Source organism: Hyalella azteca, unplaced genomic scaffold, assembly GCF_000764305.2.
Source record: "Hyalella azteca isolate HAZT.00-mixed unplaced genomic scaffold, Hazt_2.0.2 contig3434, whole genome shotgun sequence".
Classification (NCBI taxonomy): domain Eukaryota; kingdom Metazoa; phylum Arthropoda; class Malacostraca; order Amphipoda; family Hyalellidae; genus Hyalella; species Hyalella azteca.
This window is the reverse complement of record NW_025933684.1, coordinates 111,260-126,409: the sequence shown is the minus strand read 5'-3', so window position 1 is coordinate 126,409 and position 15,150 is coordinate 111,260. Positions and strand designations below refer to the sequence as shown.

At 39.8% G+C, this 15,150-nt stretch overlaps 1 protein-coding gene across 1 annotated transcript in view; it reads right to left on the bottom strand.

Annotated features, from left to right (window-relative positions):
• The window catches only part of LOC108680019 (potassium voltage-gated channel protein Shab), a 92,784-nt gene that overhangs the window by 25,796 nt on the left and 51,838 nt on the right, over positions 1-15,150 (bottom strand). Inside the window, exon 2 of the mRNA XM_047879619.1 lies at positions 13,706-13,764. The gene's annotated coding sequence lies outside the window, so the exon portion shown is untranslated. The remainder of the gene's footprint in view (positions 1-13,705; positions 13,765-15,150) is intronic.

Sequence of the window (15,150 nt, the reverse complement as noted above, 5' to 3'; positions counted from 1 at the left end):
AGTAACCTCGTGTCAGCCACAAACTACTTTTGATAGCTTTAGATTAGTCACACGCAGCCGTTAATCAGCCACACGAGGCTATCAATCAGTCGACCGCACCTTCTTTGATAGACATGACCTTATATCAGCCATGCATGGCTTACAACAGCCCTTTAAATCTTTTTCGTCAGCCACGCACAGCTATATATCTTCCAATAGAATCATATTATAGACAAGAAAATATTATTTACCAAAACGATACACGGAAAACAATGACAAGAATTTTTGCAGGCTTAAATTTCACAAATCCAAATTTGTTTATAGTGGCTCCACCTTTCTTTTCACAATAAAACGGGATTTTTTTCAATAAAAGGAGCTAGAACAATTATAAAAATAAGAATGGTCTTCAGGCTGGCGCACCAATCTTGCAATGGAGAGAGGGAATATGCATGCAAGTGAACGTTTAGTAATTTGCATTCGAAAAGAATTGCTACTGAAATCACCAAATGATTTACATATGGCCGCATGAATGACAATGAATTTGCTTCTAATTCGGTGTTGAGTGGATGACGCATGCTAATTCTTCGTATGTGAAGAATAAATGATAGAATCGCGTGGGCGACACGCATCTGGTTGACGCATCAGACACAGACACTGCGACGTCTTCCATGTATAATCTTTAGATGAACGTTTAACAAATATTGTTCACATCTATGGCATCGAATGCAGTCCTTAAGAATGTGGCACCTATGCTTATTGATCACACTATAAAGTCACAACATGAAAATCTTAATTAGCTTAACAAACTTGCATTCTACCTTAACTTTAGGATTACACCTGTAACCGAATAATTATATGCTAACCTAATATGGATGTGGATTATAAGTGACTCTCAGTATTAACCTACTAATCACACTAATTAATGAAACCTCTTTTTAGGTAAGTCGTGAACAATTGAAAAACGCACTTTTCTCGTCCCAGCTATTGTTTTGAAGAGAAGTCAAAGAATACATTTATTCCGCTTATGTGGCTAGGCTGGAATTTCTGACATCAATAGCGGCGAAGACAGGCTTGCGTGTCAGTCTTAGATGCAGATATTGAGCTGCTGGTCTGTCCGTGATTGTTGGCAATATCCTTAACACACAGTCAGCTAAAACGCTAGTATTAACGACTGGCAATACTCGCGCCAATGGATGAGCTGGAACGCTAGCACCACTAGCGCCCTGACAATGCTCGCGCCAATGGATGAGGTGGAACTCTAGCACCACTAGCGCTACTGACAATACTCGCGCCAATGAATGAGCCGGAACGCTAGCACCACTAGCGCCCTGACAATACTCGCGCCAATGGATGAGCTGGAACGCTAGCACCACTAGCGCCCTGACAATACTCGCGCCAATGAATGAGCTGGAACGCTAGCACCACTAGCGCCCTGACAGTACTAGCGCCAATGGATGAGCTGGAACGCTAGCACCACTAGCGCCCTGACAGTACTTGCGCCAATGGATGAGGTGGAACTCTAGCACCACTAGCGCCCTGACAATACTCGCACCAATGGATGAGCTGGAACTCTAGCATCACTAGCGCCCTGACAATACTCGCGCCAATGGATGAGGTGGAACTCTAGCATCACTAGCGCCCTGACAATACTTGCGTCACTAGAGGGACTGACATTATTGGAACAACAGGTTGTGTCACTGGGTTCAGTGGAAGACATTGATTCTTTTGGCAATTAAATTTCTAATTCGAAGTTAACAAATTTCTTCTCTGAATTCTAATTATATACAAATTTTTTTTCGCAATTTCTTTTAACCTGAATATTGTTCCATTGCTCAGAACCGTGAAAAGACTTCAAGCGGCAAATGATTCATAGAATCTCCGGCAAGAATTAGGTTTTTCAACTAACAAAAACAGACTGCGCAACACATTTCGCTTATAAAGAGTTTCAAGTACCTGCCACGGCCAGTTGATTAGACCAAAATGAACTGTCCACATATGACCACGAATGAAATACATTTAGCCCACAAGAAACAGCTAAATATACACAGTCAGCCAGCCGCTAGAACAGTGTATTCAACCAACAAAACTGTTCATACAGTCAACGAGTACATTTTACCATCAGGAAATGGTTCCCCCACAGCCGCTTCTAAACTCATCTTTTTCTTATGAGTTCTTGATTAAAGTTTACTAATGCAGTCGAGTAGCTCACTTCGACCACTTGATCAGTGCCTCGAGTTCACCGCCGTAAGAAAATGCGTGCGAACTCAAATGAACATCAAATGAACATCAAATGAACATCAAGTGAACATCAAGTGAACATCAAGTGAACCTCAAGTGAACATCAAGTGAACATCAAATGAACATCAAGTGAACATCAAATGAACATCAAATGAACATCAAATGAACATCAATCGAACATCAAATGAACATCAAATGAACATAAAGTGAACATCAAGCGAACATCAAGTGAACATCAAGTTAACATCAAATGAACATCAAGTGAACATCAAATGAACATCGATAACTATCGCGTCAACGATGACCGTGCCGCTAATGGCTTGCCATGCTCGATGCCATTAGAAGTCGCTGCCTGAAAAAAATCGACTGAAATTGACAAGGCTGACTTGAATCCACAATATTTAACCCGTGTTCCTATTACATTTAATACAGTTTAGTTTAAATAAATTAAAAAATTTGTTATATTGAATATTTAAGTGGATTATAACAATAAAAATGTTTCCGAATTGCCGCTGACTTCACAGCAGCGCGCCCACCTGCTCAATGAAGAAGTCGTTCACCTCAACCAACGCAATCAATGGCAAGTGGGGTGCCTAAAACTTCGCTGCCGCATTGCCGTTACATTTTCTTGACGCTGTAATGAGTGTCTATGCGGTTAATAGGTTCGCTTTTGTCTTCATTATATAAAAAGTGTAGAATTTTGGGAATATTAAATAGGCAAATATGTGTATGCCATATTCTCTTATGCAAGTTTTATTGAAGACCAGAGCATATTTCTTATTAATGATTTTCTTATTACTTTTCTCGATGCTGCGAATCAGGCTTCTTGCGAGATATTCTCTGTGCACATATTTCCATATATTCTAATATGTGATATGAAAAAATTATCTTGACAGTTGAATTGCATATTGATCAAAAAACATCTTTGATAGAAGCTCACGCCAGTCTGGAAAATGGAGCAATTCATGTCAATAGTAAATAAATAGTAAGTTTTAACAATAAAAATTCCTGACAAATTAATGTGTATTGTAGACATTATTTCCTGTAGCGCGGCGTTAAACTGTTGATAAAGAAAGAGGGCTGGACAAAAATCTAAAAATGTACTATATTTCTAACCAGTATTAAAATGATTGACTTTACCGAACCACAAAAAAACTATGGTAATTGCAACAAACATTCAAATACCCTCCATGGTCCTAAATCCTGATATTGGGCTCCTCATAAACTCTACGGAAATCGTACCTAACATTCAAGTATCTCCTTACAGGATTTTTAACAGAAGAACTCTATACATTACCCGCTAACAGCATAAAAGTATTTCTCCACCAGAAAACAGAGAATATCAAAGACTAAACCATTATAGTATTTCATAATGAATAGCTTAATTAGGATATTGTCCACTATCATTTTATCCTTTAAAATTTGAGCACATTTTAACATTAAATATTTTGCTGAAATATCTATGAGCTTTGAAAAAGGCTGACAAATTAAATGTTAATTAGAATTAGAACAAAATATGCTTATTTTATGTATTTATTACTGAAGTTGCGAGAATATTCCCTTTAATTGGTTTGAAACACTGACCGTATTTTAGGTAGCCCTACATAAATCGACGATTGGCCGTTGATAATGCAGCAGAGATTTTGAGGCTTGCTACCTAGCGCTATCAGACATGACTTAGCAGGCCTCATAGCTGCTCTAAGCTCTTATCAAAGCCCTTACAGCCTGGGCATCACAGAAAAACATGATAAATAAATACAAAATCTTGCATTTTTAGAGACGTAACGAACGGGTATACACTGCCAATGATAACCAGTCGCAGTTTCACTGTATTTTCCCCATAAGCCATGCGACAGCTCGTTGGCTACGCAATAAAATAAAATTTGCGAGCAACTAAGGCCATCAGCCATCAAATGGACATGAGAAGAATGCAACCGCGGCTTTGTTCAGTTTTGAAAATTCTCTTTCTCTTATATATTGCCCATGTGGAGCGGACATATTGTTCAGCACAGCGCAACACAGAGAAGCAATACGAACCACAACAGAGAACAACAGCACTAAACATAATAGATCACAGCAGCAGCACAAAAAATGGCAGATAAAAGTAGCGCAATACACCACGACAGCACAGCAGGTGAACAAAATAGCACAACAGTAGCACAAAACTCCACACCCGAGCACGAATAACAACAATACGAGCTGAAAAAAATAGACCGAAAAACACAAAAAATATAACTCAGTACCCACTGCAGTGAGTGACAGAGAGCGAGCGCATTTTCTCGTTGACGAAAACGGGAAGTCACGTACAGACGGACGGACAGACAGACAGACGGACATGACGAGCACAATAGCGCTTTTTCCATAAATGAGAAAATGAGCTAAAAACACAACAAATCAAATTAACAGGGAAGATCGCACGAAAATTCACTGACAGGAGATGATTTGCTCAGATTTATGCACATCAGCAGCACTGCAGCTGTTTAGAGCAACACAGTACAACAGTAGCTTGACGGCTGTTCAGTGTGGACGTACTACAGTCGCGACATGACTGTTTGCAGCGCAATTGTTGTCGCGGTGCAACAGCGTAACCAAGCACAGCTGCAGTTACAAGAGACGGTAAAAAGTTCAATACAACAGAACTGTTTTGTAGCAGCAGACAATCACTCAGTGCAATAGACCATCAGCAGTCGAGCTCAGCACGACAGCTACACAGTTAAACGTAATCAAGAACAACCAAACTCAGCACAAAATATTACACAATGGTCCTGCTTAGTACAAAAACAAAGTTTTAATCGCGAGAATATAGCTCAGGGGCACAGCTGTACAGTATAACAATATCTTAGATTCGGAACAGCGTTAGGCACTTTGTAAAATCGCAGCAATGTGCAAAATACAAGCTAGAATAACGTAGGTGCAGTGGGATGCGTATTATGAGAATCCCAGTACAACATCGATATTAAGTAGCACTGCACATCACAGGCTTCAATGCATGAAAGTACTGCAGTACGTCACAGTACAGGAACAATGCAGAAAAGTCAATCGCAACAACATGTCAAAACAATCAACAGTCCAGCGGCATAGCATTGCACTGCAACAGCGCGATACAGGTAATCAGATCGTGAAACAAAATATCAATACAAATGAAATATCAGACAATGCTACAGGACAGGTGCAGCAGCACAAAGCGCGGTATAGCGTCGTCCTACAGCGAAGCACAACACTGAAGTCTATCACGACACAGCCCTACAAAACATTACAGTTCTGGGGCACAGCACAGTGCAGGAAAACAAGACAGTACAGCACATAACAGCAGCACAACACAGCCCAGAGGTGACACAGAAGGAGTGGCGCGCTCGCCACGCAAGCTAAAGCTGATAGGCTGGTGGCCGCTCCACCTGGTCTGCCTTCTCATCGCTCTTATTATTTATTCTCATCCTCTCTTCTCATGAACCTTCACCGCTTCTTCTTGATTAGAATTTTCTCTTATTTTTGTCGTAATGTCTTATTTTTTCTCTCAATATTACTTCTCCTCTCTCCAAATAAAATTTTCTTACTCCTTTAATCTGACTTAATCTTATCCTCTCACATTCCTCCATTTTCTCACTTAATAATTTCTTTTATTCTCACATTAACGTAGCTTGATATTACTTGTAGAAAATTCTACATTAATCTCCTTGTTTTCCTCGGCTCTCCACATCTCTGTCTCCGTCTGCCATTTAAACAACGTTCCTGAGCAGCTAATTCCACATCTTTTTATTTCAAAAATATTTTTTCACATACGTATGTTCTTAAACTAATAAAAAAATTACAACAACTAATAAACAGAATAAAAATTATTAAAAGCTTCTACACTGAATCGTAATGTGCACTACATGACTCTATATCATGTACACGTCGTCTGAGAGTGACAGGGATCTTATTATATCTAGGCAATGATTCTTGAATTCGTTGTTTCGTGAAAGTTTATAGGAATTACCCTCAAACTTGTTATTTTCATGAAACTTATAGAAATAACCTTTAATGTGTTATCTTCACCAAACTCATTGCAGTAATACTTAAACTTTTTAACATCTGCGAACACATTGATATAAATAATAAATCATATTTGTTATGATCTCCAAGTTCATTGAAATATTTTACATACATATTATTTATCTATATAATATCTCGAAAATGTACTCCAAACTTGTGAGCTTCCATGAATTCCTGGAAGTCATTCGCAAATTTCTCATCATTTCTATAAGTTCACTAAAATTAAATTAAACTTTGTAATTTAAAAATGTGTGTATGATATAAATTAGAAAATGAAATCCTTCTTAGATTTGAATCTTGACCCAAATTAATATTTTTAATAATTAATGGAAGCGCTCCTCTCTACTCAAAGCAAATAAGAAGGAAACTAAGACTCTTTGATTTTTTTTAAACCAGGAAAATGTAGCTTCACTGTTTAGCATAAAAACATAACCGCTTATTCATGAAACTTGTTAAGTGACATTAACTGGTTAACATTAACTGGTTAGCAAGTTTTCATTTCAAATTTGCATTATTTAACACACACTAATTAAATTTCATATAATAAAAAATTGGAACAAATTATTCTTATAGTCGTTTTTCTAACGCAGCAGAACAAATTAGTTCACGCTCCAAATCCACGACAATGGTTACACAAGGGGCTACGTACTACAATTGTCGTGCATGTAATCATAAGACTATGATATTAAAACAGAGAAACTAGAGTAGCTAAATCCTGAAAGTCAAAATTCTGACAACAAATGACTTGGCTATCGACGAGGGTTAACAAAAACTATACAGAGGAGAGGCAAATGTTGAACCCTCGTGAAAATTATTGCTGGTATACCGGAAGCTACAGTAGGAGATTGGCCCAGTCTGATGCGGCTCCTACGTCGGTTATATTTGTAATTGGGTTACTGGCTGGGGGATGCCAAGCCTGAATTTAGAGCTCGATCGAAGCATAGAGGGGGAGGGGGAAGAGAGAGAGATTGAGGGGCAGCATGAAACAGATGAGGGGGAGAGAGAGAGTTAGATAGAGTGAGAGAGTTTGAGAAATAGTGAGAGAGAGAGAGAGAGTGAGAGAGCGTAATCGAGAGGCTTTGTGCCCAGCGAGAAGGTCAGGGGTGAGTGCTCTGAGAGAGGAAGAGATGAGCGAGAGCATAAGAGAGCGCGGGAAAGAAGGGTTATTTAGTAAGAGTGAGTGTGCAAGTTAGAGGGATCGAGAGAGAGAGCGTGGGGGAGAGTGATAACAGCAAGGAAGACTTGAGAGAGAGCGGCGGAATTAGCGAGAGAGAAGGAGAGAGGGAGAGCGTTGGAGTGCAAAGATGTGAAGTGAGCAAGCTCAAGAGAGAGTGAATGTGAGGGAGGAAGAGTGAGGGACAGTGAGTGAGCGTGAAGGAGACTGAGAAGAAGGATGGTGGAGAGCAAAGAGAGTGAGGTATTGTGAAAGAGAGTGACGAATACATGAGAGATTGATAAATTATTTAATATAATTGAATGAGCAGACTGGTTTCTGAAGCACAAGAGGGAACTGGTTTGGTATCCAGCTTAATCCTCGTTAAAAGCTTTCAGTAAGGACCGGTCAATGCAGCCTTGAAGAAGATTTTAAAATATTAAAAAAAAACTCTCAACTGAGCACTGGTCGGAGGTTCACACCCAAATGAACCGTTCGATTTTTGGGTATTGAAATTAATTCACTGGCCCGGCCAGCGCATTAAGGTAGCGCCATCATCAGGCAATGCTGACGCCATCATCAGGCAATGCTGACGCCATCATCAGGCAATGCTGATGCCATCATCAGGCAATGCTGACGCCATCATCAGGCAATGCTGACGCCATCATCAGGCAATGCTGACGCCATCATCAGGTAATGCTGACGCCATCATCAGGCAATGCTGACGCCATCATCAGGCAATGCTGACGCCATCATCAGGCAATGCTGACGCCATCATCAGGCAATGCTGACGCCATCATCAGGCAATGCTAACGCGATTGCCAGGCAATGCTGATGCCAACATCAGGCAATGCAGACGCGATTGCCTGGCAATGCTGACGACATTATGAGACAATGCTGATATGTATCAATAGCAAGGTACGGTATAGATATGCATCAGCACCTTGGAGCGCTACTGGTATAAACCTTCAAGTTGATGAGTTATCTAGTTTATAAAAAGCATATATTCCCTTTTAATATATCAAACTTCACTCTGAAATAAATATGTTTTACCGCCATTTGCAACAATGCGATCAGATATAAAAAAGCACATGGCTTGATGTCGCTCTTAAAACGGTAATAAATTTAACTGAAAATTAGCTTGCTCCATCGCACTTAACTTACATGATATGTAATGGCATTTAATATAGTAAGTAGATTTCACTTTAAAATGTAAGATCCTTCACATTTATGTTCATTTTGGTCTCTGAAGATTCCCAAATATTTTGTTTCAGCAAACCTCGCTTCTGAGGTTACATTCCTAAAACCATATTGCTTCACTGCAGGTACAGTATCTGCAGGTACAGTATCTGCAGGTACAGTATCTGCAGGTACAGTATCAGCAGGTACAGTATCAGCAGGTACAGTATCTGCAGGTACAGTATCTGCAGGTACAGTATCTGCAGGTACAGTATCTGCAGGTACAGTATCTGCAGGTACAGTATCTGCAGATACAGTATCTGCAGGTACAGTATCTGCAGGTACAGTACGGGCTGGAATTGATCCTCTCGCAGGCTCGGCGCCATGGCAACGCAAGACGCCGCCTCACGACGCGCCTCGTGCGTCACCACCGCCGTAGCAACCGCACTGCGTCGCCCTCATGTGGGCTTTATAATATTCATGGCGTTTATTATTATAATATTCATAACGTCTATTGTTGTAATATTCATGACAAAGTTTTATTCTAATATTCATGATTAATATTTATGATATCATCTATTATCCTAATATATATGATATCAACTATTATATTAATATTCATGATATCAACCATTATCATAATATTCGTGATATCAACAATTATCTTAATATTCATGATATAAACTATTATTCTGTTATTCATGACATCAACCACTATTCTACTATTCGTGAAAACAACTATTATTTTTTTGCGCTAGTAATTCCAGAAAAGCTAACTGATGCAGTGATTTAGCAGAAACTTCTCTGTGGCATCCAAATTTATACACACATTCCAATGCAGGTGACAAAAAATTTATTGAATATATATATTAGGTCATTTTTATTCACTTCTAATATATGCTCATGACAAATACTTGAATAACTGATTAGTTCTCATCCAACTTTGGGCAATTCTATGCCTATCGCCTTCCCCACTGTCCAATCTTCATGATATCTAGGGTGATCTAGCTGCAGTATCGGCTGATCTAGCTGCTGTGTCGGCTGATCTAGCTGCTGTGTCGGCTGATCTAGCTGCTGTGTCGGCTGATCTAGCTGCTGTGTCGGCTTATCTAGCTGCAGTATCGGCTTATCTAGCTGCAGTATCGGCTGATCTAGCTGCTGTGTCGGCTGATCTAGCTGCAGTATCGGCTTATCTAGCTGCAGTATCGGCTTATCTAGCTGCAGTATCGCCTTATCTAGCTGCAGTATCGGCTTATCTAGCTGCAGTATCGGCTTATCTAGCTAGACTAGCTGCAGTATCGGCTTATCTAGCTGCAGTATAGGCTTATCTAGCTGCAGTATCGGCTTATCTAGCTGCATTGTCGGCTGATCTAGCTGCAGGGTCGGTTGATCTAGCTGCTGTCTCAGCCTATTTAGCTGCTGTTCTGGCTGATATATTTCCTGCCTGAGCTGATCTAGCGTCAGTCCAGCATAGGTTTCTATGGCATCAATCAAACTGTCGGTCCGGGAGTCTGAATTGACATGCATTATTGAATAGATCGCATGTTAGTTCTTAAATATGCTCGAGTTATTTTAACATAAATTTCGTAATATTAGTGGTGATGTACTAGCCGTTATTCAGACTTGCAATGTCTCCTGGAAGCATATATGACAATCCGACGCAAGACCACAAAAAAAAAAAATAAAATAGTGACAACTTCATTAGCTCATTCGCTACATTTGCCTTCTCTTACCAACGGAGGCTCCAAGCAAGCTAACAAAAAATCTTGTCATCTAAAATATAATGTGTGTTGGTGCTGACAGAAAATTTGCACACAGAACGTAAAACCCATTCATTCAGACATGTTAATGAGCAACTCAAATGTTATAACTAAATGCACCACAGGAACTTGTGCAGCAGCAAAAATTCTCAAAGAAATTTATATCTGTAAATATACTAATAATGTTCAAAACGAAAACCAGAAAAAATACTGTAATGCAAGTATCATACCGCACTGGTGGCACAAGCTGAGACAATTAGACAGTCATCGTTTTTAAACGGAGCAACGCAACTCGTGAAGCTAAATTTTACCAGAATATTTTTCCCAAAGTCGTACTAAGATCTCTCACTCGCATGATAAAAGATCTTGATTTCCCTGCTATTTAAGAGAGTCCCATGTTATTATTCAACCAAAATAAGTCGTTTTATGTGTTAGAATTTCAAAAGATTGAGATTTTTAACCGAGTAAATCAGAGACCTTATCCTGAGACTACAATGTAGTTCTATAAAAATCCTATTCATGTTTAACTAGTAACAAAATCTGCAGAATTCAATGCTCAATGTTTATAAAAAAGTTGGACTGAGCTTGCACCGATTAAGAGAATGAAAAGGGATTATTTACGGATTTACACGAAATGATAGGTTCACTACCGCGATTTGTAAACACAGAGACTATTGTTGATAAGTTCACTCGCCACGATGCCTGAGTTGAATGTTAGAAAATGTCTTGGTTAAAGAACTATAACGTGTTACCCGGACAGTTGAATATAATTTCATGTGAATCATAATGAAAACTGGTCCCATAGCTGCATTGGTTGACGCTCCTGCAGGAAAGCAGGCTTGGTCTGTAAACCTGTCATGATAGTGTTGCTGTCTGCTGTCTATGCCGCGGTAGATTTGCAGTAATCAGATCCAATAAACTCTCCATCAAAAATCCTACCGGTAAGTCGGTGCCACAAAGGTTGAGTGTTCCTGGACATGAATTTTTCTCGTAACTGTCACAAGAAGGCAATACGTAAAATTTTGATCCCGAGCGCGCCACCGATAACTTCTATCGTGCTGTTGCCGTCTACTTGCTCGCTAAAAAAGTGGTGTTTGTCTCATTATTGCTCGTTAATTCGCAGAAATCGGATGACACCAGAGTCGCAAATTCTCTTTTCATTCTCGTCTGCCAATTATTCTTTACGAGATTCTCATCATCACGCCGGTGCTAGTCGGTGTTATGTTGAATATTTCGTATTTGTAAGTCATCGTATCATACATGCATTACTGCTACAAGTAACCGGTCCTCTCAGGTTACGTAATATTTCCAAATCACTCTTGCAAGGTAGTTAGATAATTTCTCGATGTTTTTATACATGAAAAAGAATTTTAAGAATGAATTAAATTACGGGATTTTTTTTACAATTCATGAAATGTAAGGCTTAGCTCTCACGCAGCCGAGTGAGTGCTGGAAGCTCTGGGGCGACTGGTCCTTCATTAGAGTGACTCACGCCATGACTCATCAGAGTGATGACCGCGGGTGCATTTGTATTGCTACTTTATACATCACACATGGAACTTTAATCCAAATACTTCCCTCCTAACACTTCATTTTAATTCAATTTAAATAATTTTTTCATTACAATTTACTGTAAATCCTTCTCAAACAATATTTTTCTGCAAATATTCCTCTTTAAATAAAACTTCTTAGCAGGTATTTCCCATCAAGCATTTCAGTACGCAGACATCCCTTTAACAAACACTTTTATTCAAATACTCCCCTTCGAACCCATTATTCAAGCACTTTTCTGTAAACTATTATTTACAAAAATTTCGCAGCATCTACATATATCTCTGTAATTACTCATTGCACACACTTCTCTTCAAACTTATCACAGCAAACCCATCCCTTCAATTAGTCAATGCATACATTTTCCTTTAAGAATTTTCAGCGAACGATTCCCCTTAAGCATTTTGCGACAAATATTTTCCTTCAAGCATTTCACAACAAACATTTCCTTTTAAGAATTTCACAGCAAACATTTCCCTCCAGGCATTTCGCAGGAATCTTTTCTCCATTGCATCTTTCTAAACATTTTACTCTATACATCACGATGAATTAAATCTTATATTATTATTAAAGCATCATCCCGATGAATTAAAGCTTCCAATGAAAGGAGAATTGTAAGTTTTGAACATAACTCAACAGCAATCTTGATAAAATGCTCATCGTAAATCCTAGTGTCAGGAAAAATACTTATATCCAGCACATCAAAGACAGAGATTGAAATCTTCATACATAGGAAGCGGATAATAATAGGCTCAATAGGCCGGTAAAGGATATGAATCAATTCTGCTGAAAGGCAATAATGAAAGGTAATCCTTAGTAGCCCAGCGTCACTCGGTGTCAGGTTATAATCAGCAGCAGCAAGGGTGACATGAGACATCACGTATAGTGTTATAGTGAAGGTGCTGCGTGAAAAAGCCAGGGCATTAAGAAATCAGTACGCAAAAAAGGCAGTGCAGTAAGAAGGCAGTACGCCAAAAAGTAAGTGCATTGAAAAGGCAGAACGCGCAAAAGGCCGTGCATTGAAAATGCAGTAAAAAAAGGCGGTGCATTGAAAAGGCAATACGCGTAAAAGGCAGTGCATTGAAAAGGCCGTACGCGTAAAAGGCAGTGCATTGAAAATGCAGTACACAAAAACGCTGCGCATTGAAAAAGGCAATACGTGAAAAAGCAGTACCCTAAAAGGCATTACGTTATGAAAGCATTACGCGAAAAGGGCAGTGCATGAAAGAGGATCTCGACATTTTCGGTGGTACATGTAAAGCAACGCGTCCTTACTGGAGTGGCATCAATAACATCATTGGCACTGAATACAGGGTGATAGAGGTGTTTGTGGCGGTGGTGCTTGTGGTGGTTAGAGGTGGAGGAGGTAGAGGTGAAGGAGGTAGAGGTGGAGGAGGTAGAGGTGGAGGAGGTAGAGGTGGAGGAGGTAGAGATGGAGGAGGTAGAGGTGGAGGAGGATGCGGAGGAGGATGTGGAGGAGGTGGAGGTGGAGGAGGTGGAGGAGGTGGAGGTAATTGGAGTTGGAGCGTGAGGAGGACGAGGAGGTGGAGGAGGTGGAGGAGGTGGAGGAGGACGAGGAGGTGGAGGAGGATGTGGAGGAGGTGGAGGAGGTGGAGGTAGATGAGGAGGTGGTGGAGGAGGTGGAGGAGGATGTGGAGACGGTGGAGGTGGAGGATGAGGAGGTGGAGGTGGAGGTGGAGGAGGTGGAGGAGGTGGAGGAGATGGAGGTGGAGGAGGAGGTGGATCAATACAGGCCCGCCACTGAGCACACTGTTGCTTGCTGCCGGTTCCGCTACTTCCGAATTTTCCTCACCGGCGGATCCTCGGAGCAGCGACGACGAATCCATCAGCCCGTCACGCTCGTCATCCTACCTGCTCATCACAAACAATACATCCTACATTACAATCTTTGTAGGACTTGACACTTCGGAATCCTACTCACAGTATTTGAATAAAAAAATATACGCTTTATATTAGATTGATTACGATGTTAACTGCGTAACATAAGGACTGTTACGTAAGGGGCACCTTAATAAGGACGTCATAGTGTCGGCTGTAACTATGAATACATCGACATAAGGAATACATTGCACACATCTTCTGAAGAGCTTCATATTCGGGGCTTAGTTGCGGCGACATACTAATGGCTTACTTAATGCTTGGCTTACTTTTTTTAGGTCGTCTAATTTAGTCTTTGGTCCTCCATTTCATATTGGACTAAAATTGACATATTATCAATATTTCATTTCATGTAATTCCAACTGAACCTAAAAACTCCACGAATAGAATCTAATAAAATAAATGTTTATAAGATCGAGACGAATAAAATCTTCATTGATATATTTTTATATTGGTTTGTCGGATGAAATATTCACATTAACAGAATAATACACCCACAAATCTAAAAATCAACGCGTGAAAAAAATTGATAAATAACTTATACCGACTTAATAACCAACATTCTAACCTAATAATCACTAAAGTAAAAATATGAGTAACCAACACTTATTCTCTGAATGATTCCGGTGCAATGAGAGATTATCCCGCGAGCGAACACGATGCTCGGCATTTCTGTGACAATCTTATGTTCCATCTTCACCCCTACCAGAAATTGCTTTCATTTCAGTAAGGAATGTGATTTTCATCGGCTTTACAATTACGTTAGTTTTGTCATCGAAATAAATCGGCAGATTTGAATTTAAACTAACAATTTTGGAATCGTAACGCCAAGTTATGTTCTTAATAGCGCACGTACAAATGTCATAGCGTTACATCAAACTACTGCAACACGAGAAAAAATACATCTTCCAGGCACTTATCTGGAAACTTTTTGTTATCAAAAATGTTCCCCCAAACAAGTTCTATTAAATGCCGTTAAAAAAGAAACATACATACCTCCTAGTTTTTCCAAAAAATCCAAGAGGATATAAGGCATATACGTATCGTATGTGGGACGGTGGATGCAAGCACGCGCAGCTAAGAGAGCGAGGCGGGTGACATGCCGGCACCAAAGGTCAAGTCGAGGCGAGCTAGAGAGCAACTTTAACTATTAATTATAGCCGCCCCATCGCTGGCCAGCGATCAGCCACCGAACCAAGTGGAAATTACAGTCAATCTTTTAAATTCATCGGATGTGTTACTAAATTAACAATTAATAGATTAACTTATTATTTTAATAATAAAATAAATTAATAATAAGGTAGCATTAAAAATAGGATGCCAGGATGACGAATACGGATAGCGGACGGAGCAAAAAAA